Raw genomic sequence first — 24,178 nt, 5'->3', positions numbered from 1 at the left:
GTAATCATCAAAATTAAACGAAATAAACATTTGAAATATATGAGTTTGTATGTAATGTATGAATATAATATACAAGTTTCACTTTTTAAATGGAATTACTGAAATCAATCTACTTTTTCATGATATTCTAATTTTATGACCAGCACCTGTAGGTGATGATATCATTTAGCAATTTCTAGCGACTTTTAGGACAGCTACTTTCCTTACTAAGGAGTTGGCAACAGTGTGTGATGCTGTAAGGACAGGCAGTCTGTGTGACCAAATGTTAGTGGGAGTTGAAATGAGAGCTGTTCAACACATTTCAGTGTGTCAATGGCCCTGAGTTATACTTCATGCCTGGTTTGATTCCACAATGCCAGCTTGTTTTGTGTAAGCTGGCATCGTCACAGAATGCGGTTGGCTTGATTGATGATTTATGAATGGCACCAGGATGTGCCATAATGCAATATGCAATATGGCTGCAGCCATATTGAAGAACTGTTTTGTGAAAATGGCTATTGTCGGAAGGGCCAGTTAGGCCTACCCCTCACTCTCCCCCTACATCACAAATTGGTGCACCTTTACCCTCTGGTGTGAACACACAATATGTACGAGTAGAGCTAAAGGATAGAGGTAAATTGGGATTCAGCATTACTTTCACACTACTTTTAATCTATATTACCAATTGTTTTTGTGTTTCCATTTCCTTCATTAAACTCTGATATAAACTGCAGAACACAGAATGCACCAAAAATCCAACATAAAAAGCCACTGGTGCACTCTCTGCACTCTCTCTCTGTGCTCAGATTTGTAGTCTGACGCCCAGGAGCTTTTTGAGAAGATGCTGATCCACAAATTCCCATGGGTTTAGTGGAGTGGACTGGAGCCAGTGGAAATTGCAAACAAACATTGGGGCTGCTGTATCTGATGTGAACACAAACAACCTCAAAGCCCTCATTCACACATCTGTGTGTACAATTGTGCATGTGTTTGGGTTTAAGTGAAGAAAGGGGAGAAAAAGTGTGTGTGTGGCGGGAGAAAACAGTGGGAAGGTCTGCATGTGTGTGTTTGGTTGCAATGACTTGAGGGCGTTTCAAAAGCATTACAGCATTGGATTTATGAGGGCATTCACAGAAACACTGGCAATAAAACAAAGATCCCAGCTCCTGTCAAAAGTTCATATTAGGTCCTATTGTGGCGAGAGGGGAAGGAGGAAGAACACAAGCACTGTGAGAAAAGATGGTGTGTAAAGTAGGAGGTGAGACAAGAGGTCAAGAGAAAACACAGCTGGTGGAAAAAGTTCCAGAGAGCGCGAAGCAAAGCAACAAAAAACAATTTTAAAAAGGAGGGGGGTGTTTGGCTCTCATGACAGGCAAAATGCTAGAAGAGCCACAAGCAAAATTTCTAGGAGAAACCAAGTAAAACAGTTAGCAGCTCTGCTCTCCCGTCCTGTTTCTCCACCCCCTGGCTTTTCGTTGCCAAGTCGACACCACATTATGGGTCCCTGGGTTTTTTCTAATGGCTGGGTGTGTTCTGATCCTGCACTAAAGCCATCAGCAGTCAAATTCCTTTCCTAATTAGTGGTGGGAACACAAGTGGAAAAAGGAATCAGCTGAGGAACAATTAAACATCACAGAGGGAAAACAATATTTCAAATGAGGGGGTGTGCCTGTGTTGCGTGAGGCGTGTAACCTGCTCCTCAAAGACCGCCCAAAAAAAAAAAAAGTGTCACAACTCTGGCGTGTGCCAAGTCAGACTGTGGAACAAAGCTAAAATAGTATGTCGCTTGCTGTGTTTTTACACGCTTCTGAACCAACCGACCATTTTTTTAAATAGTTTTTCTAACCAATGAAGACATTTCTTGCTTCTTTTTGTATCTGGACTGCAAGAAATGTTGCTGATTGTAGTTCACAGAACAGCTTTTATAGAGCGTTTATAAGAGATTTCCTTGCATGAGAGGACCCATAAGTGAAGCAGCTGTACAGTGATTGGTCAAAGCAATGTAACCATACAGGATTAGTTCAAATGACGCAAGTGTATGGTGATTTGTTAAATATATGGGTGCAACCCCAAGAACTGTCATTTCAATAAAAACTAGAAGACACAAAATAAAAGTCAGTTTTATTTAATGTTAGCCTCTAAAAAACTTAACAAAGGGCAGAGGGGGAACGGAGCTTGAAATTTATTATGTGCTGAAGCCTTTTACACAGAATGATCCAAACACCACAGAAATTTTAATGACATAATGAAGACATTTACCCAAATTACTATTACTATTAAAGATTTAGAATGCTCACCAAACAAACGACTGTAAAGAGCAACGCTTTGAGGGCGCAAATCTAAAATCGCAATGTGTTGAAAACTTAATATATAGTGTAATGTTATGATGGGATAATTACAAAGCAAAATGCAGCTCAGTGCTGGGTGTATTTTAGAATGTAATGAGTCATTTGTGATTGGTACAGTCAATTTTTCTTTTCATCTGTGCCTTGGCTGAAGTTCTTGCCTGCACCCAGAAATCCTGAAAGACTTGACTTAAAGTGATAATATTATGATGACTCATGTGAAGCTATCAGAGCAGATGCTGGGGTTTTAATGTCATGCGCATCATCTCTAAAGGTACTGCTGAGCAAAACTTTTAAACAGCAGTTTTTACAGAAAATATATCCTTATTAAAAAATACTAATTCTTGAACGAGTGCCTACTGCCTTTACCCTTGCATGGCAAAGTTTTAAATAAAGATTTCACATTATCTGTTAATGCTGAGAGAATGGGATCAGTCTCAGTTTCTACCACATCAATTTTTAGCTCAGTATCCATAAACTTGACTGAGTATACCCATTTTTGTGTTGATTAAGGATGTTTAGCTGTGGCAGCCATATTAAATTGGGTCAATACCCAAAGTTAATCACTTGTAGATTACTTTTTGAGATAGTCAGTAAAATCTGTCCAGTGATTCATTAGACTTTTGGCTAACAGAACATCACCCATGCACCAATGCAAATACACAATCATCCACCTTTTATGGGGTTGAGTAATAATGAATAGGTAAACCAGGAACACATTTCTTTCATCCTCACATGATACTTTAACATGTTCAGTTCATTCTGTTTGAAAAAATAGACCTAGGCAATACATGTGTTGTACATTACACTTTAGTCTTTTTCCAACAATAAACTGGCTAAGATTACTTTCAAGAAAACCCTTTTGATAGTGTATCTGTGTTACATTTGTGCTCTACTCCACTTTAATGCTGAATGGTTTCTACTACTGTATGACATAAACCAGAACCACAGCAGTTCTTCTCTATCCCTCAGTCTTAGAGTTGACTTCACAACAAGCTGCGGTTTTAGGGAAAAAACATGAAAACACTGTTTTGTAAATGTTTATAGTGCAGTCAGGTTTGCATTACAGTTATTCCGACAAAAATATTACGAGATTTCTACTGGAAGTGTTCCAAGCTGCACTGAAAGTGTTATAGCTAGCCGCTCCTGCTTTTATTTACTCTTACAAATAATAGTACTTTATGTAAATAACTGCGCAAAACAAAATTAACAGTGATCCAATAGAATATATTTTTAAAAAGCTTTCAAATGAACCCCTGTCTTTGTTCTTAGCTTGTCCAGTCAGAGTTAAACGATTGCTCCAGACTGAATTTGTTCAAATAACCATCTACAACAGGAAATAAATTAATTCTCTACAATCTGTCTCCAAAAGGTCATTAAAAAAATCTGAATTATTGCTTTACATTTACAACAGGTATTTTTTTGTTGTTGTTGTTTTTGTTTTGTTTTGTTAGTTTTCTCTTAACCAGTGGTACCCAAACTTTTCAGCTTTCAACACACAAAATAAAAGGGTAAGGGACTTGTGATCTCAACTATTTCTGCTTGTAGAATCCCAGCAGTGCTAATAAGCCATTCAACAGATATTTGACAATTGTTTCTTTAAATTGATTGTAGATCCTTTGAGACCATATAACTAGTGTTCCAAGTGTCTTAGTTCTAACTTGGGGAACCACCTTTCTATGCTGGTAAAGCTGTATTGTCTGAATGACTTGATATTTGCTCTTGCCTCTTTAGGAGTGGTGTCCAATCCTGGTCTAGGAGGGCCACTATCCTGCATATTTTAGATCGTTGTCTGCTTTGACACACCTGATTTGAATGACTGAGTGATTAACAGCCTTCTGCAGAACTTGAAGACCTGCTGAAAAGCAGGGAAACATGCAAGATAGTAGCTCTCCAGGGCCAGGATTGGACATCGTTGCCACAAATCAAACCTCTCTGTTTTGATTAGTCAGGTGATGATTCCAAAGTTGTAAAGGAAAAGCAGTTCATTCTGTGAGGTGTGCCAACCCTGCAACTCAATACTGCTATCCTCTAGGCATAACATAATTCTGTGACACTGCAATGTCAACAAGCGACTGTAGAAAATATTGGACTACCAACAAGGTATTTTAGGTAGTACAGGAGCGCTTCTGTGGGAGTAAATGACTCCACTTGCTCTAACTTTTCAGGTGTTATTCTTCTTGCAATAAAAGTTATATAACACAGAGGGAGCATTGAAAAAAAAATGCAAGTTTTTAAAAAAAAATGCTTTTTCAGTGGAGCTCAGGAAGGATTATTTGATGTAAGACAGTAATATCTATTCAGACTTTCAGACTCAGTGTTCTTTGCCAGGAGCAGCAAGCTGCACATACAATAAATCTCACAAGACAGTTGAGTTTGTGAAGCTGTCAGTTCAAAGACAGACTCTAACACACAGTAAAGTGATCTGGCAATATAGAGAATCATATACAGACTGGAAAACTGAACCAACAATTGCCTATGTGTAACTTGATAATAACTCCAAACATTCAGAGTTGAAATTTTAAACTTCAGCTCACAGCCTGAAAGTAACTGAAAACTAGAGAGGTTCTGTTAACACTGTTTGTACTTTCTTTAGCAGTCCTCTGCTGATGCTTTCGTTTTATTATAATTTCCTGTCCAGGAAGCACGTTTGAACATTACTTGCTGTGGCTTCTGTAGAATACAGCTGTGCTGACTAGTAGCATGGAACACAAAAGTGAAGGAGCAAGTTTATAGTTGATTGACAAGTGGTGACTCAGACTTCTAAATTCAGAGTGCACGTCGACAAAAAGTAAAAAGCCCAGAGAGAGGGCGTAATTGTGACTGATTAACTTTACTTACTGAACAATTAAAGTGAGATTAATTGTTTAGTTGTCACTTCATTGGACTGTTATTAGCCAAGGAGTTCTTCTCTGGAAAGCATTTAAATGCAAGCTAATTGACATAATTGTTCTGGAGATGACAGAACTCCCGTGGAATTATAGAACGTTCACGTCCCCCTTGGTGGTTTAACAACAAACTAAATGGTTAGAGACAAAAAGTTACACTTTGGAGAGAGGATGCAACAACAAGAGATGACAGCCAGCAGGACAGAAAAGGGCAGAATAAGTAAAATAGTGTGTGTGTGTGTATGTATGTGTGTGAGCGTGTCTTTATGTCTGAACAGTATGGGGTTGAGGTCATGGAAACTTAACTGTCTGTGCTTTGGCCTGAGGATTAGCCTGGACATGCCCCCACACTGGCTGGAATGCCTTTCCACCCGACACACACATGCATCCACGCAAACACACACACAAGGACAGGCTTGGTAATTAGAGCTGTGTCTTTATGACCTTGGAAGAAAACTTCTGTAAATCACCAAAAAAGTATCATGAACATATACAGCAAATATTCCATCTAGTGCCTATATTATCCCTCAGACTTGTTGTATTTACAATCCTCCTTCCTATTCATGTTAATAACAAATATTGTGTATTTCTTCTGTAGTCAGGTGAAACATGCTTTATGGCAATAAAAAGGACCGTATACAAAAAGTTAAAATCGTAATACATTCGTATTTTAGATCACATGCACAATTAAACATCAACACTGTGCTTCCTTCAAAACAGGTTGACATGGATATGACAGTAGATGTTTTCTGCAGTAGGTATGTGATAAAATAGCCCTTAATTGTCAAACAAAGTCATTAAAAGTGTGTTTTTTGAGATTCAGTATAAGCATACGAAAACAGTTTATTTTCTTAGCATATGTCCTATGATCACAGGTAAGTGATCAGAACAATATAAGCAGATGAATTCACTTATATTAACTGTTCAAAGAGGACGTACCGTAAGGGAAAAAAAACTTGTTCAAAACTTGTAAATTATGTATGAAGAAAAGAAGCTGTTTCAAGACATCCAAATCATTATTAGGTTGTATGATTGTGTATAATTTGAACATTTTATCTGACAAAGATAACATGGAATTGCAACAATAATGCAGCCTACATCTTAAGTGCAGCTTGATGTCGGCACTAAAGCTTTGAATTCAGCCCTTGCTTGTACCATTTCTGGGTTTATTTATTCAAAAATATAGTTTATGTTTGCAAAACTTTTTCAGCTTCTATTAACTAGAATAACTTTGCATATTTACAAAAATACTTCAGATCATTTGAAGTGTGATTCTGTTGAAAGTTTATAGACAATTAATATCCTACATGTTGTAGATGGCTCTTAGAAACCATAGTTTAAAGAAACTGAGTTTTATGCCTCTACACTACTCCAAATATTTGAAAATTTTTCTTTTTCTTCAGTTTATATTTTATTCATTCATTCATGTTGTTCTAACAAAAACTCAATACCCATGCCGTGTCACTAAGCAGAGAGAATGTTAAACGTTGTTCTAAAATAATTGTAGTGGGTTTTCTTTGTTTGTTTATTTTTTTTATTTTTACCATTTCAATTTTCCTTTCAGGATAAATATTTTAGCACGTGATCAAAGTTTAATAAAAACAAAATTGGGATAAAGCAAGACAACCACAAGGGAAAAATGGCTCAATTGTTGTTTTGGTTTGTAGGCATGTACAAAATTGGCTGCAGCATTATTTTGTCCAATGAGCTTCATGTTTTCAGTCCACATAGACATAGACACACCAAAAGCTGATCTTTTAAAAATTAACCACTTTAGAAGGTGTTTTTTTTTTCACAATTTGTGTGTAGACAAGAGGTGGAAACACAGAAAAAAATAAAAGCAAACTGTTAGGATTTACAAATATCTGCAGTACCATAAATGAGTCTTAGTTCCAACCATGATGATGAACAAATTACTAGAGAGTCCTGGGCTCAGACCAAAGTTGCTGCCTACTTCACAACTTCAGCATCAACATTTTTTAAGTGTTTCATGTAATAACTACTTACAAACATTTAAACTGCTGTTAGCTTGCCATTACACAGTTATCCATCCATGGAGGCAACAGGTCCAGGAGAGAAACTCAGAAATCCCTCTCCCAAGTGACATTTTTCAGCTCCTTCTGGGGGATCCCAAGGCATTTCTAAGCCAGAAAGGATATATAATCTCTCCAATAAATTCTGGGTCTGCCTGGAGGTCTTTTCTTAGCGAGACATGCTCGGAAAATCTCCAGAGGGAGGCGTTCGGCGTGTGCCTGGTGGTCGACACTTAGCTCCTGGGGCTTGGTTGGGACAAGCCCGAAAAAATGACAGGATGCCACCTCCACATGGGCTCACCATCTGCAAGTAAGACCGCCAACGTTGGGTGCAGTGCAAGCTGGGCAGCAGGCGAGGTAGGGTCCCTGGGCGTGCAGATTCCTGGCAGCATAAACAAGCTCCCGTGACATTGCGCAATGATTTCCATTAGAAATATTTTAAAGTGTCCCAGGCTGCCATAGAAGTGTTACAGCTGGTGTTGCTAATTGCTATTGCTAAATAATTTTATGTACATTACTATGCTATGCAAAACTGATGGTGATGTAAAGGTTATAAGAGTTTGCATGAATTGCTGTAAAATGTTTGAGATTAAAGTTGTTTACTGTCAACAGAAATCCACTTTTTGCCTTGACTAGCTGTTAATCTGCCAGTCTGAGCAGAACTAATCATCCATCCATCTTCTATACCTGCTTGATTCTTTGCAGGATTGCAGGGAGTTTGTGTCTCTCCTGCAGTCAATGGGCGAGAGGCGGGGTACACCCAAGACAGGTCCCAAGTCAAATCTAATCAATGTTTCCCCAAATTGAGGTCATTCAACTATGTATCTACAGCAGGAAATATACTGTATATTGATTGTGTTTAACCTTTCCACAGAACCTCACTTCAAAAGTTCTAAACTTTCACTTTAAAATTAGTATAATTAAAAAGAACGATCTAGAGTTAGCTTGAGTCAATAATCTTTAACTCTGAATGGCAATAAAATGACATGCCAAACATCTGTTCATCCTGCTTCTAGAATTTCCTTCACAAAAAACATGTTTTTTTTAAATGAATCCTATTTTAGCATGTTTTAAAATATAATCAACTAAACGCATGTGTTTAAAAACTTCTGCATTAGTAAGCAAGAGTCCTGTTGAGTATCTCCAACAAGATAAAATCCACCCACCATCTGGAAAAAATTACAGTGTGTTTTAGTCAGGCATATCTTTCCTTCAGTGAGCAGGAAATGGCTTATTTCTCCTGAGTAGAGCCTGTCCCAGCTGGGGAAGTGGCTAACCACATGAAACTAGTGTGATCCTGCCTGTTTACACACAGTAATTTGCACAGGTGAGAGAGCCTGGGATGAATGCAGCAGTCTTGTTTTAGCCCCACCTTTAAGGAACTGAGGGGATTCAGAAAAGTCATGAATTGATTTCTTTCATCAATCCCAGGCCTTGATTTGTTTTGGTTCTAAATCAAATCTACATTTGAGTCTAATGGAGTGACTTCTATTTGACATGTTGACTATTAAACATGAAATCTGTAGACTAATTTAATTCCTGCTCTCTTGAATACAGACAGTCCAACCAGACAACCTATGCAGGCACTGCAATTTAATAACATACTTCTGAAACTACAATTCAAGGTAACTTTGTTTAGGAGTGAAATACCAGAGGTGGTAAAGTAGATCAATAGTCCAAAGCCCAAAAAAAATGTATCTGGTTTGATCGTGATGCAGAGGTCAGCTTTTTTTCTTCATACATAATTTACAAGTTTCGAACTTCCAGTCATATTTTAAAGAAAAATATGCCTGTTAGGCTTTGAAATAGAAAAGTACAAAACTTATCTATACATTTTAGGCAGGATGGTGATGAGTTGTTGCCTCACAGCAATATGATCCTGGGTTCAAATCTTGACCGGGGCCATTCTGAGTGGAGTTTGCATGTTCTCCTTGTCCATGCGTGGGTTTGTCTCAGGTATTCTGGTTTAATTTTGCAGTACAAATGCAAATCAATGTTGGGGTAACTGGCAACTATAAACTAGAACATAAGATTGTCTGCCTCATGTGTCTCTGTCCAGGTTGTACCCCATTTCTGTCCCACTGACGACTGGAAGAAGGCACTGGCCCCTGTGACGACCCTGAGCAGGATTAAGCAAGTAAAGAAACACTTTGTATTCAAGCTGAACTATTTATTGTTTTTGTTTCTTTTGTTGTTGTGTTGTTTTGTTTTGTTTTTCCTAATTTGTCTTGGTAAAAGTGATGGGTGTGCTGCTTAGGATGTAAAGCCACAAAACATCAGCCTGCTTTTATCGCAGAAGTCTTCCTGGAGACATAACGATGAAAGACAGAGAGACTAAAGTACTCATGAATGCACAACAGCTTTTAAAGCTTTTCAAGTATTTGGAAGGACAAAATTGCTCCAAAAACATCAGGACATTCAAAACACTACAAGCACTGCTCCTTCAGTGTTAAAGTTTGCTTCTTCATTCAGAAAAAACTATAACACTAAATCCATCCATCAATCTATTCATCTTCTTTGAACCATGCAGCATGAAGCTTTATTTTTCTTAGCTGTGCATACACATGCTTATGTTTATTGTTCAATCACAAAAAAACTCCTCATGTCCAAAGATTATGGGAGAACTATTAGAAAACCCCCACAAACACATTATCCCAATGCAAGTAAGTACCTGAGGATGTTTCAATATGATATAATTAGTTAAAAAAAACTATCTACGATTGATAATTTGCTTAGTTCACGTAAATATAATTTTATAATGTTTTACATCTTTTCATGCTCTGAGCTAGAATTCCCCTTTTCAGCAGCACAAACACCAAAATGTCCACTTCTAATCTCTCTACAGGTTTGAAAGCTGTCCCCACAAAACGAACACTGACTTTCAGAAGTTGGAACCAGTACAAATTAAACTAACGTTTCTTGAAATATTGCATGACACCCGCCACCTTGCATGCTAAATCTGTTAGCACTTAAAGTATGAAATGGGACTGACTCTTAGCTACTACCACACAAAATTTTAGTCTAATGTCATAACCAGTCTTCTGTTTGATAAGGTCAATTATACGTGACAGACATCTTGAATCAGGTTTTTCTTCACATCTTCATTCTTATTTCTTAAGGGTTACTGAGTATGCGCTTGTTTCTGATTTATTTTTTTGTACATTTTTTTCTGTTCATTTTACCTCCTGCCGATTTGCTTTTGTTATGAGGTTATTGGGTTTTGTTTACAACCTCTGCCTCCCCTTCCTCCAATCATTAATTCATCCATCATCATTGCTGATCATCAATCACTGAAACATCTATCCTTCCAGCTTCACCATCCATCTTCAGTCAGGGTTGTTTATGTCCACTTGCCTTGCTGTTTACGGTCTATTCTTTGTCTTTTTTTCACTTCTCCTTTAGCTCATTGCCATGTTCTATTTATAACAGGCTCTTTTCATCAATCCATCACTTAAGCACAGTCTTCAGTCTATTTAAAATCACCACTTTCTCTAGTTTTACCTTCGCTCAATCCATCTTAACCTTTAAGGATTGCTCTTTCATCTCCCCTTCCTTTAAGCCCATGTCCTCCAACTTACTTGGATTTAGCGAGCATTTTTGTTCCAAATTCTCTAATCTGTTTTTTCCTGTCCGTTTCAACTTTCTATAGGTTTCATTTGCAGACCATATGGTGCTTCCTCTACATCCCAGGCTGATAAACACTGCGGTCTCTGTGCTTATTTTTCTCCTTAGATGAAAGACAGTTTAAAAGGGGAAAAAAAAGGCACGTTTTTTGATGACCTGAAACTAGGCACACCCTCACATGATGGAACTGTATATTTGAGGGGCATGAAGTGCATTCTTTGCAACAAGGATCTGCAGACAAACACAAGCACACACAGTCAGACCCTGTCAGACCCCCATCTCACACTTCAGTATTTATTTTTTCTGGCTTATTTATGCAGCAATCCCTTTTCAAATCCAGCTCACACCTGTTCGTCTCACTGAGCAGCTGGCCTTTCTTTTGAAAGTGTACAATTTCATAGACCTTGAGCGGGAAAAAAGAAATGTAAGAAAGGGGTGAAAGGGAAAGAGGGAAGAAACACAGCTAAGGTAATAACCTGATTTTGCCTCAGTTGGTTTTGATTTAGGAGAGGAAGAGTGTGTCAGAAAACCAGCAGGCGCTCCTCTGTCTCAGTTCCATGCCAGATTTTTGGGGGGAAGAGAGAAGCGAGAGGATGGAAACACAGAGTGAAAGTGGGGATAAAATGAACAAAGACAGATAGAGAAAATGAATCACACCCTGTGCCAATAAAATGTAGTGAACTGACACAAAGAAACAGAGATACCATTGAGAATATGAACGCTCTATGAAGGGAGGGAGGGAGACAAGAGACGGGAGATGGAGAAGGACGGGTGGGAGGGTATTACCAGTGAATGAATTTTTAATAGCACGGAGATCAACCGTACCCAGGAGCTCAAACAGAAATAAATCTGCCTCAGAATTTACACTTTTTTAAAAAATATGGCAACATTACACTTATTTTTTTTGTACCAGATTGAATCCTCGTCATTCTGTAAACATGACATCAAATCTGACACCAGAAACGAAAGAAAGACCCTAAAAGCAAGGCAGGCAGGGACAGAGAGGCTTATGGGTAAATGCAACCCCCCCTAAACACACACACACACATAGAGAACCAGTTGATTACCCCAGGTGTCTGTATTCACACATGAAGAGCATTTGAATTTTAAACTCCTCCAAAAACATGTGTCGGCCCTTTCCAATCTGTCTGTCACCCTGCCTTGCCCTGACAATAGCAAGAGCTCAATTAGCTTAAGTTGGTAGAATGTGCCAATTTAGCCCCAATTTCCTCCTGTACAGCATCAGATTTTGTTTCAAATGTGTATTTTTTTAGCATAATCTCAAGGCGTGCCATTTCTCCTTGCCAAAAGCATCTCCATATCAACGAGGATGCCCCAATTTGGTGATTTTGAAGCACATCCCAATGCACAGCTAAAAACGTTTTATCTTTGCAGCTCTATTCAAATCAAGTGTAGCTCCATCTCAGCATGGGAACCTGTTTTAGTTTAAGAAGTTTAGTTTTGCCATAATTATGTTTTTTAGCTTTCCCGCTGTTTTTTAACATGTATAGTCAGTGGAATAACAGTTTAAACAATGAATGAAAGGATTATAACTGCCATTTGTGCACTGGTAGTAAAACATTAATGGATGAAATGGAAACTGTGAAGGTCTGATTCAGTTCTGATTTATTTATATTACTAATCAAACACTGATGCAGGTAAAACTTTACAAAACAGTTGATGTCTGAACACTGCTTTAGTGCAGGTCATTGAGTGCATTTGTGATTTTACGGACACATGCATAAATTTGTTGCTATCTGCTTTGTTTCTTCATGTTTCGTCCACATCACTAAAGACGAAAGGCAATCATGTTTTTGCCTGTGTCTGTGTGTGTGTGTGTGTGTTTGTGTGCATATGTGTGTTAGTTTGGCTGTAGTCTTTGGAAAATATCTAGTGAACCAGGAGACAAGGTTTGGTCAAAACATTTGTAACTCCCTCCATCTCATCAAAAGATAATCTCAGTTAAAAACTCTGCCATAAAAGGTGGCGGGCAATATGCATTTCTTTAAGGAACACAAGGCCTTTATATTTATATTGACCTTTTTCTTCTCCTAAACCAGATCATTTTTCCTCAGTTTTGTAACCGCTCTTTTGTTTTTTAGCAGAGGTGCCCTTATTTCATATGACTCATAATCTGTTAAAAACACAGCTCAAAACTGCAGGTTCTAAAATGTTTACCACAGGTATTATGACTTGCTCTGTGAAACAGTGAAGCAATCACTGGAGCTGGTGATAATTTAGTAAATCTGACGTGTTCTGAATACTGTAATCTGACCTTTTTAAAGTGCTGTGAAGTCCAAACCACTTTCAATTCAAGGTTCATCAAAAATGTTGAAGCTAAAAACTAAAAGTTTTAAACTTAAATTATCCACCATAAGTGCCACCTAAGGGTTGCTTTGTTGACTGAGTTAAATGACAATCTTCTGTTGAAAAGTTCCTGCAATGAGTTTGCTGAGAAAAAGCTGCAGAGGGTTCTGGAGCAATGAGCCATGAACCTGGTTCACTATCGTTTTTCATAAATTGATATTTAACACTTGAAACTTTTTTCTGGTTTAAAAAAGAAAAACGATATTGATCTTTACAACTACACATTACAATACAAACCACAAGTTGCAATTTTACCATTACAACTCTTGTCGTGCTCAACTCTCCTGGCTCCATGTAAGTATTTTAAAAACACACAACTTTAATCTTTACCAAGAAAAGAAAAGAAATACTGATCTCAACACTCTAGTTTCACTGCATAAAACATGAGTGTTTGGATGTGTAAACGTCACGTTTTTCTTTTGAAAAGATTGGAAAGACAAAACATGTTAGCTGTTTTTGGGATTGTAATACTCTGATCACCATGACAAAGCTCTGATCTGATGTGAGTCAACATCTATTTACAGTACAGTACAAACTGCAGACAATGAATAAAAAGCTTCATAATTAGATATTCACATTTTAATGCAGTATTTCCCTTTGCAATCTATATTGTGAGACTACAAATTAAGAGGATGCCTACATAGGTGATCTGTGGGCTGTTTTCTATGCAACCTTTAGTAATGGATGACTGACAGATGTAGTTCCTTCCTCTAGTTGCTGAAAGTTTCCAAATCTCAATATTTTACCTTTAAAGTTTTGTTAGTAATGCAAGTGTAGAAACAGAACAAGTCTAGTTGACAGGTTAACAGATGAGGCAAAATAGATCCTATAATAAGTGGTCACTGAGGACCCATTTGGTGGTACATTTAGTTCCAGGTATATATGGAGTTGTCTACTTGTGACTGGACACATGTTAACACCAGGTCTACACTTGGGTTGAGCCAAATACTTGTTTCAGACAGTACGGACAAAGCATTTTTGATGAGTACAAGCATGATACGAGTAAAACTCGTCAATATCTGTGCTCGTCCTGAAGGAAAATCCTCATTGGGTAACTGACTGTTTTCATGATCTCTGATTGGCCAGTCACAGAGCGCCCGCCCCTCCTTACACACAGATACGTCTCTGCAGCGAAAGCTATGCAACATATGCTGTGCATTTGACAAGACAGAGCTGAAAGTGGCTCGTGTCGTTCACTGCCTCCACTCCGGTCTTTTTTTTGTTATTTTTACAGTCTGCTTTCTCTAAGTTTGGCTGGTGGTATGTCACGCCCACTTGCTGGTTAGGTCCCGTCCACTCCAAGTACAGATACGGATACAGATAATTAAGATGATTGAACAGATACAGATACAGATAGTGGTGGACTCGCTGATCCCTAGTCCAAACCCCTTCTTTGACAACTGGAACTGGATACAATTGAATCTCCTTCAACAATAAAACAAAAGCTCTATGTGTATCATTGAATGAGGGGCATTTCCATCCTTTAGTTTTTTCTTACTGGGAGGTCTCACTGACCTCAGTCTGTTTTCTTTTGTTCCAAGTTGAAAGAACCTCTGTCAACGTATTGACTCAGCCAGTAACAAATATTTCACCCCATTACCCTGAAACATTTTTGTTTTGCTTGTTTGTTTTCTGTAGCTGTGCATTTGGGATCACTGTTCTTGAGTATTTCTTTCCAGATATGAGTACACAATCATTCTATACACCATTCCATGCTATCTATCATGTGCCTTTGTCATCACTGTAATTATCAAATTACTAAAGCATTGGGAAAGAGTTGATATTCTCTGGGTCATGAGCAGTTCATCTTTTCTACACATTTTTTTCAATCACTTTGAAGTAGTTTGATTTCAATTTTTAAGGCTTCTCAAGAGTTTAAGCTCTTTTGGTAAATCCTCTGAGCTCATTGTCATAAAAACCTGTCTTGCTGACAAAGACATTTTCAAAAGCCCTCTCACAAATGCACAACATTCAATAAATCTAAAGGCAATCAAATGTGTTGGTAGCATGTGTAAACTATCCCCTTGATACTCTTTTGTAACTGTTTGAGATGGAATCTCAACTGGGTCAGACATAAAGACACATAAAGCGTCATGGGAAAAAGAAAGTCTACCCTCTTTTAATTCCAGGATTTTATCAATCAGATCATTAAAAAAACAATGACTTGATCGTTAACGAGTTCTAAAATTATTCAAATTTCACTTCAAGCATGCAAAACACACAAAAGATTCCACTATGTCACTATGTCATTGTTAAACAAAAAGCAAACCCAAAATAGAAAACCTGTGTGTTGAAAAATGAAGTCCACCCTTGCTGCTTACAATGGATTTAAGAGGGAAAGACACACACGTGGAGTGTACAGGTGTGTGTTAACACAATGCCAAAAAGGAAAGACATCAGCAATGATGACCTTAGAGAAGCAACCATTGCTGTCCAATCAATTTGGAAAGGATTAACAATTCAAACAAACAATTCAAGTTCACCATTCAATGGAAAGAAAGATTATTCACAGGTGGGAAACATTTTAGACATCTACCAATCTTCCCAGGAGTGGATGTCCCAGCAAATTCACTACTATTCAAGTTAGGTCATGCAATGCCTAGACAAACTGCAAAAAGCAAGAGCTCCATTTCAGACTCTACAGACCTCAGTTAGCAGGTCAAAGTTGGTGATAGAACCATTAGAAAATGACTGCACAAATAAGGTTTGATTGGAAGAGTTGCCAGTACAACACAAGCACATTTGAATGAAGCCACAAGGACTCATTAGTCAATGTCCTTTAGACAAATGAGACCAAAGTAAAGCTTTTTGCAAGTCATTTTTTTTGGCAAAACACAAACAAGGCATATCTGCACAAACACCTCATACCAACTGTCAATGACAGCAACAGGCTGTCATTGAGTCGACCATGAACGTCTCTGTATACCAAAGTATTCTAAAGTTGAATGTCAGGCCATCTGTCAGACAACTGAAGCTTGGACCAAACTGGATCATGATGCAACTGGACGATGATTTTCAAACACAGCAGGAAATCTACAGCACAATGGCTGAAAAAGAAAAGAATCAAACTGTTGCAATAGAATAGTCACAGTCCAGACTTCATTAAAATGCCATGATGGGACTTTAAGGGAGCAGTAAAGAAACAAATGTCTGCAAAGTGTAAACTGAATTATGTCCCTAAGACTTGGAGAAGGGATACATAGCAATAAAAAGTTAAGTGATAGGCTACTGTTGCTGATATCTCTGGACTCTGAAATAGGATATGTGTTTTTGATGACTTGATTGCTATGGTATTGTTTTGTTGTTGTTGTTGTTTTTGTTTGTTTGTTTTTTAACTTTATATATTACAATGAAATACTTACTTCTTAATGAGAATGATAAGCATTTTTGACAAACACTGGACTGAAGTAAAGCAGAAAATCAAAAGTTGTTCCACATTTCAGCTCATACTAAAGCTTTGGTGTTCTTTCCCCACCCATTGTTATAACCAAGGGCTCCAACAAAGACTCAAATTAAAACTTCTATTAATCCAACAATGTAATCCCTCCATTGCATGGAACAGTCTTTTCAGGCCGAGTGTGGATTAGAGAACAGTGAGACCCTGTGTTGGTGGTCATTGGTGTATAACACCTCATAAAAATAATATGCTATGCCAATGTGTGTGTGTTTCCTGCTGTAGTGATGGTCAGCATTATGCAGCACAGAGTTTGCGTGTGTGGGAGGGCTGTGCTGCTGTACATGTGGTTAATGTGCTTCTTTTATCCTTTGTGGTTACCTGGTGAAGAGGAAAATCCCTGTGAGGTGGTCTTCTTCCAATGTGGACCACAGTGACAGAGTCATGTAACAGAGAAAACAGTGATTAATAAATTAAGCCCCCTCAGTTGAACCCTGTTGAAGCAATCAGAAGGCACAAATGCAGGAGGAGAGAAAGGTTTACTTAAAAAAAGCAAATGGAGGAATCACACTTACAATGCTACAATTCCATAAAATATTTTGAGGCCATCCAGAGGCACTGAATCATTTAAACTTTGTTACTAGTGTTTTATGTCTTTGCAGAAACTAGGTCTATTGTAGACAACAACGACATACTCTCAGTGTTGTCATACGCTCAATTTAAAGGTTTTTTGATTCCAAATCAATTTTACTAAACTTAATGGAAACACTAATCCTTTTACATGTTTTCTCATCCTTTTTACACTCATCATGCTGGTCAAAATGTATACATTTTGTTATATATACCCCATTAATACAAACATAAATAAATACTTCAGATCATTTGAAGTGAAGTTTTTTTGACAAAGTTTTAAACAATTAGTTTCTGAGGCTGTTGTTGAACAGCCTCAGAAACTAATTGTTTAAAACTTTGTCAAAAACTGAGGCTGTTGTTGAACAGCCTCAGAAACAGTTAACTTCTGATCAGATTGAATGAGCTAATGGCTAGTCCTAAAGGGGCAAATCTGAAGTGGAATGATGCTGTCATAAAACAGCTCTAATCTCTAAAATTTCCTAGCAGTTCAAATGAATGCTTTTTCTTACAACTTCATGTTGCTGTTAATTTCAGGTTTCATGGCTGCCCGAACCACCTCAGCTGGCTACTATCGATATGGAGAAGCAGCGGCTCTACGAGTCCCTTCCGGGTAACCAAACGTCTTACCCTATCTCGAAGGGAGAGCATTATATTACATTATTTTTGTTGACATAACTGTGTATTGCAAAGATTAATATTTAAGAAAGTCACCACATCTAATCACAAACACAAAAATAGGTGTAACTATGTCAGTTTTACAGATGTTAAGCTAAATTTAGTGAGTGTGGTAGTAGCTAAGAGTCATTCCCAACATGTATTCTGAGTGCTAAATGATTGAGCAAGATTTTTGTTTAAAACTTCAGGCATGCAAGGCTTCAGGGGACAAGCATATGACTTTAAGGAATGCTAGTTTCATTTATGATTTTTTTTCTGACTTGTTCATCAGATAATACCACAAACCTATAAAATTGTATTTCAAGCCTGATATTTACTATTTGGAAATGTGAAAGTAGCTGCTGCAATCCAATGTTTGATCTGAGGCATCAACATTTCACTTGTTATCATAATGTCTGTAAGACTTGTGTTTTGTTCCGCAACCATTTGTTTGTCTTTTTTCAGTCCTGCTGGAATGTTTCCCAGCACTCACCAAACTAAACCATTTGCAGAAAATCTTGTACTATCAAGCAAGGGTAGATTTACCGGAGGCAGGCTGTAAAAAACATGGGTGGGCACGCACAAAGTGTCAGGTACAGTGCTGAGCAAAAATCTCCTAATCTCCTGAGTCTTTGCTATTCATTATTATTTCACAGGGCAGCCATCCCAAATACATAAAGCCCCTTCCCCACTCAGCCCAGATTGCCAAGTTCCAACCCTGGATTCAATGTTCCTCTGACATTCGTCAGCCTATAATTATTTCATTCCTTTTTTAACATAACGCATCAATTATTTAACCTTAGCTATACCAGGATTGGAATTTTTCATTTATCCAAAATAATGCACACACATCTCTGTGTATGTGTGTGCCTCCACTCTTCTAAGGGATGACTGAATATAAATGCTTCACAAAGGTAAAACCTCATACAATGAATGAGTGATGGGCAGTTAATCTGTGTAGTAGTAGAAGAAGTAAAAAATGTAAGGATTCTAGGATAAATGATTGCTGCATTAGCATAGAATGGCAATGCTCCCTTCATTCTGCAATAAATTGCTCCCAACCTCAAGGCAAACTGTCCACACAACAAGCATAACCATGCCATCAGAAAGTGTGTGTGAATGTGTGTTTTCTAGTATGAATATTAATGGAGTGTGCTACACAAGCAGCAAAGCAACAAGCATCCAAAAAAATGAAATTAGCTTTACTGATTTAAACAAATCTGTAACATCCAGATTTGACAATACAGTTTAGTCAATTCAAACATTCAGTGTCTTAGAAAAGTAAACATTTACTACGGAGTCTAAGAGGATAAAATAAAATATTCAGGTTTTGGTCTGCCACTGAGACATAAAATTTTCTAAAAATAATTTATTTATCCTTCGGCCCCATTTTCTCCGCTAGTTCTTCTCACCTTACTATATCTTTGTTTCTCTGCTTTTTACATCCTCATTTCTGCTAATGAGCCCAATAAAATCTGAGCCAAAACAAGTAAAATAAAAAAATAAGTGCAGTGCTTAGTCTGTTTGCAGAAGGATTCATCATGCGAACTGTTTTCAATAAATAATAAATGCAAACGCCAACTTTTGTCTGCAGACGAGACTTCGGAACATGAATTATGTATTGTTATTCTTGGATAGGGCAATACGGGGACAGGATGGCAGTGTGTGTGGTGGGTGTTAAAGTGTGTGTTGGATCTTTGAAACACACTGGGAACAGTTTTTGAGGCTAGCAATCAAGGTGTTTATGAGGACACAACGTCCTGTGATTGCAACTCTAAAAACACTGTTTGTTTGGGGTTTTTTTGCAGTGACGTGCGGTATAGAAGCTCAGTTTAACTTAAATGTGATTTTAAAGGATCATAAAAATCCACTGCTAAAATATTAATGTCAATAGTTTATTGTCTTATAGACTAGTTTTTAATGGCTAAGGATGTGTGTGTTTTTCTGATTTGTCCTGTATGTGGGAGGTGTGGTGGCCAACCAAGCACATTTGTGTTTTTTGTATTTTTTTCCCTCCATTTGATCATTACTCTTATCTCTCTACTTTTTTTTTCAGATTTTGCCAACACTGTAATCATTGTTACAACAAAGGAAGCTGCATTCCCACGAGACAGTAGAAAGGTTCCACCAGATATGCTAAAATACGAGGGGGATTTTTTTTTCAGTTTATTGGTCTTCTTATTTTTCATCTGTAGACCGTAGGAAACATAAGTGAAAAACTTGATTGAAAATCAGCAAAAATGAGAACAATTACAAAGAGCAGAAAGCCACGGATCCACCCGTGACAGCAATCATCACTGATCTCTGCTGTCGTTTCTCTCCGTGGTAAATAATTCATCAAAAGAAACAAAGGGGAAACAAATATGCAAATAAACCTAAAAAAAAAGGCTAGTAACATTGGCCTGCCGCCACAAGGGACGAATAGTGGTGAATGATTATCGTGGCAAGTTCTAAATGTGATGAATCTGAATTCCTCTTGTTTCATCTACCTTGACAGCACTGAAGTCACTCAGACACAGAGGGAAAAAAAGAAAAACTAGAGGGATTTGAGGGTTTGATTGAGGAGGGGAGGGACAAATGGATAGAGGGATTAAAGACAAGGGGAATGGAAGGATTGGGGAGGGGGGAAGTAGACACTGAAGGGAAGAAAAAAGAGATTTGGGAGGAAAGGAGGGAGGGTGTATTCAGCAGTATTGTGAAAGGTAGCCATCAAGGGCTTTGATGAAAAGTGCAGGCCTTCTAAAGCATCGCAGTGACAGCATATGATTTGGTCAAAGCATGAAGCTTTTCAAAGGTAGACATTCTCAGTCCTATTCATTTCTCCCAGGTTGAATGTAACTCTCGGGCTGAGCTCTGGCGAAAATTCCAAATTGGTTTGGCAGATTGACCGTGTGTCGTATTGTCCCTGTGACTTACAGACAGTACGCTGCCGGGAGATGGAGACATCTTGAAATGAAGGAGGATTAGAGGCCATGTAATGCTTCAACAAACTGCCCTAGATCAGCAGCTAAATGGAAGACTCATTTTAGTGTAGCAGGTTGCATGAAATGTGTAATTCTGTATGACTAAAAAACAATCACCCAATCATCATCTTCTCCTTTAGTCTCTTACCACCGCTGATGCAAAAATACACAAGTAACAGTTCTGCCTGGCATCACTGCTCCAAAAAGGCACTGCATTATTTTTTAACAGCAATAACATCTTATTTTTTAAGAATAACAGCACTTTTTATCACTTTCAGTTTAGTTCTCAAAACAGGCATCCCTTTAAAGCTGTTTTATTTTGGGTGTCAGTAATGTTATGATGTCTGCAGACTGTGGAGAGTCCCTGCTGTTGCTGGATTTTACTTCAACCATTGACATGGTTGATCACAGCAAGTGAATAAAAACTTACATGATGTTGTGAGGATTTTGGACAATGCTCTAGAGCTGTTTCAGTGTCTCAAGATTGTGATGAGTCTGTCTGATCTGTCATGTGGGGTACCTCAGAGTTCTGTTTTGGGGTGACTTCATGTTTTGCTTTATATTCCTCATCATGATAACTTTATTAGTAAATTCTGCAATATCTTTTACTACTTCTATGCGGATAAGGTCTATTTGATAGTTGTCAGACATCAAGACTTGGTTTAAAAAAAAACTACCTTCAGTCAAATTCTGGTAAGACAGAATGGTTAAATATTGCCTCTGATTGTGTGGCTCCTCAAATCAAGCTACAAACTGTTTATTTTGTCCCAGCTTTTAAGCTAAGTTTGGGAAACTTAGGTATAGCTTTTGAACAATCAGTATCTCTTTACACTCATTCTAAACAGATTGTCCTTAACTGTTTTTATCCACTTGAAAATATTTCTGAATTAGGATGCTGTCAAAACTTGAATTGGAGATAATGCATGCCTTTAGTCATCGTCAGCTCATACAAAATGCCTCAGCAAGGCTCTTGAACTTGAACAACTACAAGGACACATGACATTTGGTTTATCGTCTCTTCATTAAAAGACAGAGGGTCAATGGTTATGCCCGAGTATGTGTGTATTTGCATGTGTTTATATCAACAACTGACTAACTTTTGGAGTCAATCTACTTCAAGATGGCTGCCGCAGCAAAGCAAACTTTGCAAACTGACAGTAACTCAATCAATTTTACAGATATTGAGCTAAAATTTAGTGCATTAGTAGCTATAATCAACTTACATTCTGAGTTCGTGTGAGATTTGTGGTTAAAAATTTAGCATGGTAGAAGATAGGGGGTCATTCACAACACATGCTCCGAACACTAACAGATCAGGCAAGATATGCAATATTGCAAGACACTGCACATCATATTATTTTCAGGGTTGGACCAAAAGAGTTACAACATTTTCTCAACATGAGATGATTTTAGTCTAAAACTCTGGCATAAAAGGCAGTGGGCAATGTGCATTTCTGGGCCTTTAATGTTTACACTGTACTGACACTGTTGATGGCTAAAGTTTTGTTTTGTGTCAGGTGAGTCTTTATTTTGCATGATGATATGCAAATTTAGTTTTCTGTCATTTTAAAGATGTTTTCATATCGAAAATTTAATGTTTTTGTCATATTATGTTTGTTTTTTTGTTAAGCACTTTGGAATTTGTGTTGAAGGAAAGTGCCCTAAAAATAAAACCTACTTAATAAAATGTGCAATAAGCAAATTGTAGACATAATGAAATATGCCCTCCTATTTCTCAGAGCTACAACACACCTCTTATGAATGTTATTTTGTCTAACTGGTTATAAGTAATGCGTGTAAGGCAATCGAAAACTTTAAACCAATACGTATGTGGTTTTATATAGTAGTGTTTGAGGTTGGTTAGCAATTTGACTTGGTAATGTAGCAGTATGGGCATAATTTAGGAGCTAAAAGTAGTTAATATTAAGGGCTGAGGTTTATGCTCCCAGGTTAGTGATAACAAGCAACAAGCCAGCCTGATGATGAGCCGTTTTTTCTCCCATATTTAAATACATTAGGTTTAAAAAAGCATGCAACCTCCACACATAGACAGTGGCAATACTACTGTTGCATGTAAAAGCATGCACACAATTTAAAACACAAGCCTGTGAGGCTCTTGTCTGATAATGGTGTCTATCTGTCTTTCCTTCGCTCTCTCACACACACACACTCACATGCACACACACACACACAGATAATAGTGTCTAATTTAGGCTCTGCAGGGTTCTCCAGAGGACAACACTTCATCTGGAATATACTGGTGACCTACATACTGCTGTAGAGACAGACATACACACACCCCAGCATAATAATTGCCCACATTTCAACAGCACATTGATCTATGCATACAGACATACACTTAGCATCACACCTGTACAGCATGGCTGTAACTGTGCCCAAACAAAATACACATAAATGTACATGAGGGATGTAAACACGTAATTTTTACAGAAGCCTGTGCATTCTGATTCTTATTGAGCAATAAAACGGATTGCCAAAGAAGTTTATAATGGTAGAATAATTTTTTTTTCCCCGTTACCTTTTATTGTAGTAATGGACAGAAAAAGCTGAAGATGTGACTTTTTTCACATGAGAAGAAAGGCTGGAATTAATATATCTGCACTTTATTATGTATTCAGCTGGCATCACAAAGACAGAGTCATCATCCATCATTCATGGGCATCGTCTGTCAGCTTTTCGGTCCACTAAATGTCCAAGACCTGGAGCAGAATTTAAAAGAGAAACAGGAAAAACTTCAACTTAACACACCAGAAGGCCTGGCTCATCTGCACTTATCAAACACTGACAAACAGATTAAGTCAGTCACTGAATAAAATGCTGAGGTTTGTGTAAATGGAAATATGAAAAGGCTTTATTTTTACTTCTATCAAATGGCTCCTAATGTTCCAGCATTACCTTGTATCTTTCAATAAGTAAAACTCTACTCAGAGTTCAGGTTAATGCAACATTTAATGATCTTGCACTGAGGTTTCTGGCAACAGTTTGAGACATAAGCAGACATTTATGGGTGCCTGACTGCTGGATTTAAAAATGGCTGAAAGAGGCTGACTCATATGCAGCATTGGTTTGAAGGAGAATGAACTGAGGTTGGGACCACAAATGGAGCAGAAATAGACATTTGAACCAGAATGGAGACACATTAAGTACATTCATGTTTATGGGAGGTTAAAGGGACTTGGTTGAATGGTAAATTGGACCTTACTCGTACATAATAATGTCTTTACTTAGCACCACAGCTAAAGTGTAATAGCAGCTTTTGGAGCTGATGTTGGACCAC

At 37.8% G+C, this 24,178-nt stretch overlaps 1 protein-coding gene across 27 annotated transcripts in view; it reads right to left on the bottom strand.

Annotated features, from left to right (window-relative positions):
* Positions 1-24,178, bottom strand: part of LOC108232288 (piggyBac transposable element-derived protein 4) — a 128,820-nt gene that overhangs the window by 15,127 nt on the left and 89,515 nt on the right. For 15 of the 27 annotated variants that reach the window (XR_005234168.1, XR_001808455.3, XR_005234169.1 and 12 more), the window contains 2 exons: positions 23,420-23,600; positions 17,012-17,045 (listed from right to left, as the gene is read on the bottom strand). The exons of 1 other annotated variant lie outside the window; for it this stretch is intronic. The gene's annotated coding sequence lies outside the window, so the exon portion shown is untranslated. Of the gene's footprint in view, positions 1-4,913; positions 7,628-17,011; positions 17,046-23,419; positions 23,601-24,178 lie in introns of those variants that run through there. 11 more of the 27 variants (XM_037980127.1, XM_037980121.1, XM_037980129.1 and 8 more) reach the window with 5 other exon arrangements.

Source organism: Kryptolebias marmoratus, linkage group LG16 (genome assembly GCF_001649575.2).
Source record: "Kryptolebias marmoratus isolate JLee-2015 linkage group LG16, ASM164957v2, whole genome shotgun sequence".
Lineage (NCBI taxonomy): Eukaryota > Metazoa > Chordata > Actinopteri > Cyprinodontiformes > Rivulidae > Kryptolebias > Kryptolebias marmoratus.
This window is presented reverse-complemented; position numbering and strand designations above follow the sequence as displayed.